The following is a 4,555-nucleotide window of genomic DNA, read 5'->3' as shown; positions in this document are numbered from 1 at the left end:
TTGGGTATATCAAGACCACATTGATTGAGACGTTTGATGAGCGGTACACAGCGGTTAGTGAGGCTGCGGCTGCTGCAGCTACCACAGTTGTGGCTGCTGCTAGACCTCAGGGAGGTGACTCGTTGTTGTTTCGGGAGTTCAGCAACATGAAGCCACCAGAGTTTGATGGTACGCAGGATCCGATCGCTGCGATGAGATGGATTTCTGATATCGAGGGATGCTTCTATGTGTGTTAATGTCCAGAGCATCTGAGGGTAAGGTTCTCGTTGAACTAGCTCCGCTTGGGAGCGAAGGACTGGTGGAAGTTCGTGACAGCGAGCTTCACTCTTGCAGAGATTTCAGAGGTGGCCTAGGAGAGGTTCACTACCATGTTCAGAGACGAGTATGTTCCCCCGGTGGAAAGGGAACGGCTGCCTCAGGAGTTCTTGTCCCTCAAGCAGGGCACTGATTCTGTTACTGTGTTCACCAGGAAGTTTCATGAGAGGGCAATGTTCTACCCTGAGCAGGTGTCTACCGAGCAGGCACGCATGAGACTGTATTTGGGCATTTGAGGAGGGATATTCGGGAGTTCGTGTCGAACTCGAGTTATCGGACATTTTCTAAGCTCCAAGAAAATGCCCAGAAGAGGGAGATTGAATTGGAGACTCAGGCCAAGGAGGAGGTCGAGTCTCAGGGGAAGGATCAGCGGCCGGTACAGTCTCAGCCGGCAGCCAAGCGGGAAAAGCCCACTCGAGATCTGGGGGCCAGAAGGGCCACACTTGCAGGAAGTGCGGCAAGGGACATGATGGGGTTTGTCGATTGGGTGCTTGCTACAAATGTGGTAAGGAGGGGCATATATCCAAGGATTGCCCCCAAGGGATTCATGGTTTGCTTTCATTGCAACCAGACGGACCATCGGAAGGCCGAGTGTCCACGGCTGCTACAGGGGTCTGCGCGAGTTACTGAGGGACGGCCAGTGAAGGCTGAGGCACCGAAAGCTCGTGGGAGAGCTTTCCAGTTGACAGCGGAGGAGGTCCGCGCAGCGCCCGATGTCATGGATGGTACGTATTCTTTCATTTATTTATGATGAGTTATGATATGGTGCTTATTTTTGTTGGAATAGTGTCTAAGGCTGCAACTATATTAGGCAAGTATTTGACCCGATTGTGCATGGTCCTTTTGGGTTGCCTTCACCATAGCAACTTGACAGGATGATTTATTATGAGAGAATAAATATTATTAATATATTATGAGAATAATATAAGGAATAATAATATTGTTATTTGATTAATATAAGTCATAAATTAATTAGAATTAATTTGGTGACTTAAAGAGATTAATTAAATAAGAGGGTATAAATTGTCAGTTGTTTAATAGTTACACCTTGGGCTATAAATCCTTCTTGGATAGGGTTGGACGATTTCTAGAGCTTGGGATAAGCCACAAATCGTCCAAGGGCTTATCATGGAAAGGATTTGGATTGCTTTGAGTAAAGATTATCCAACTAGGGTTTAAGGGTGAAACCCTAAGAGCCTTACAAGTATAAATAGACCTTTGGGGCAAGGGAAATCGACACCTCTGCTAAAGCAAAGAAACCCTGGCCGATTTCTATTCCCTCTCCTCTCTCTCAAATCATCCTCTTGCTAGTTGGTGTTTGTAAGCCATTAGAGGAGTGACATTTGTGACTCTAAAGCTCCAAGAACAAGAAGATCAAACAAGTGTTTCAAGGTAAGCTTCTAACTCTGATGTTGTATTGTTCTTATACTCTATTAGCTATTAGAAGTCTTAGATTCAATGCATGTTTAATTAGAGAAACCTAGATCCAAGCATTAGGGTTTGTATGTGCACATAGAAATGTTCATATGGCCAAAACCCATCAATTTTATGATATGCATAGGTACTTTTCTTGTGAATTTTGTACCTGCTTTGGTGTTATTTGAATCAGGTGTGAGTTGGTCATTTGCTTCTTTAGCATTTAGTTAGCACATCAGTATCCTACGAGAGGCATTGAGTCGACCTCGACGAGTTTCTATAGCTGAAGAGCGAGCGGTGTATGCTACAGATGTGATTCGAGAATGTGTAATTGAGATTTTCGATGTTGAGTTTCCAATAGATCTGGTCCTGATTGCGATGGCGGACGTGTGTGTTAGTGGTCATGGATTGGTTGAGCCGATTTGGGGCTGTTATAGACTGCGAGCGACATTTGGTGACGATACGAGACCCTAGTGGGGGAGTACTTACGGTGCACGGTGAGGGTACCCGATGTAGGTCAGCATTTTGTTCGGCTGCCAGAGTGAGACAGAGTTTACAGCAGAGCTGCAGCGGGTTCGTAGCCTATGTGATGGATACACGAGTGGCCGCTGGGAGGCCAAGTTCGATTGATGATGTTCCGATAGTGTGCGAGTTCCCGGATGTTTTTCCCGAGGAGTTGTCGGGTGTGCCTCCCGATAGGCAGGTAGAGTTCAATATCGATTTGGTTCCGAGGGCAGCGCCTATCGCCAAAGCGCCTTATCGCCTTGCGCCACCAGAGATACAGGAGTTATCCTCGCAACTTCAGGAGCTGCTAGGGAAGGGGTTTATTAGACCAAGTAGCTCACTGTGGGGAGAGCCGATCCTTTTTATCAAGAAAAAGGATGGTTCACACCGGATGTGCATTGATTACCGGGAGTTGAACAAGTTGACGGTCAAGAACCGTTATCCATTACTGAGGATCGACGATCTTTTCGATCAGTTGCAGGGAGCGTCTTGGTTCTCTAAGATAGACTTGAGGTCTGGATATCATCAGATGAGAGTGTAGGATGAAGATATCCAAAAGACGGCGTTTAGAACTCGTTATGGGCATTACGAGTTCATGGTGATGCCTTTTGGGCTCACCAATGCACCGACAGCGTTCATGGACCTCATGAACAGGGTGTGCAGGCTGATGCTGGATCGGTCGGTGATCGTGTTCATCGATGATATTCTGGTATATTCGAGATCTAGAGAGTAGCATGAAGAGCATCTGAGAGAGATTCTCGGGGTATTGAGGACGGAGAGGCTTTTCGTCAAATTCTCCAAGTGTGATTTTTGGTTACGAGAGGTCCAGTTCTTGGTACACCTCGTTAACCAAAATGGGATATTGGTCGACCTGGCCAAAATTGAGGCGGTTATGAGGTGGGAAGTGTCGAGATCACCCACCAAGATCAGGAGTTTTCTAGGATTGGTCGGTTACTATCGGAGATGTTGGGTTATGAGCATTCTAACACTCCTAAGTGTACATGCAACCCTAAATACCTTGGATCTATGTTTTCTCTATTATACATGCAAATAAGAACTTTCCAAGGTATTATCCTAATCTAGCATATAAAATAATGAATATAACAAGATAGAATACATACCTCTTTAATGTAGGAAGCCTTCATGAAGCTTGAGTGCCTAGTGCCCCAAGTGTGACACCTCAAATGGTTCACACAACACCAAATACACTTGGAATAACTTGAGAGAAATCTACAACTCATGAAATCGGCTAGCCCTTCATCACACACACTAGTGGCCGATTTTTGTCAAGAATAAGATCTTTATATAGTGTTACAATTAGGGTAAACCCTAGTTGTCATGACTTTCCATTTCCTTGGATCCATGGGTTCAAATACACCATGGAGCATCCATGGACCATCCTATGGGTTTTAGCCCAACTTGATTATCCATGGAGCATTAGCCCACTATACAAGTATGGATGATTTACACAATCAACCCATATATTTAATTAGTCTTCTTTTGATCACTTAATTAATCCTAGATAAATTCTTGATCAATACTAATTAAATAATCTTATTATTCTTATTATTAATATACTAGAACTTATAATATATTAATAACCATAAGTGTCTTATTTCTCTCATTATAGTCTATCCAAGTGCATGATGCCATGCAACCCAAATGGACCATGCCGGGTCGGGTCAAGTCTTACCAATTATAGTTATGGACTTAGACATTAATCCAATAGTCTCCCACTTGGATAAGTCTAAAACTATTATTGCGAATGGCTTCAAGAACCGACCGACAATCGTAGCTCTCAAAAGCTTCTGTCGAACTCTGACCTTGTAGATGAACTCTGACCTTTGTCAGTGACTTGTCCATTAGATAAGGGATCATATATTCCTCCATTCTAGATGGACTGAGACATGGATTATAATCATTCTCTCTGTCCATTTGTTGTTTCCCGATTTCCGATTTATGACGACTGACTAATTGAACAAATCAAATCAGTCCTGGCCCGGCCGAGCACTTCCATTTTTCATCATCAAATCATCGAGGGGCCCACATATATCGCTTTTATCCCGAAGGTAAAAGGAACGGATAAACTTCGAATCGTATGGCTTATTCTACTACTTGTTGAATCATACACAAAGGCACGTTTTATAGCACCGAGTTACCAAATGCGTTTTCGTGCAATCAATGTACTATCAGCTCATAGTAACAACTCATATCTCTAGGTTTGAAGAATATAAGATATTATCGTCTCATGATCACTCGTGATAAAATCCATGAAGTGATTCCAATGAGCGCGGGTTGAATCCAATACTCAGAACTTATG

The sequence above is a fragment of the Lactuca sativa genome, chromosome 2 (assembly GCF_002870075.4).
Source record: "Lactuca sativa cultivar Salinas chromosome 2, Lsat_Salinas_v11, whole genome shotgun sequence".
NCBI classification, from domain to species: domain Eukaryota; kingdom Viridiplantae; phylum Streptophyta; class Magnoliopsida; order Asterales; family Asteraceae; genus Lactuca; species Lactuca sativa.
Note: the sequence above shows the minus strand (reverse complement) of the source record.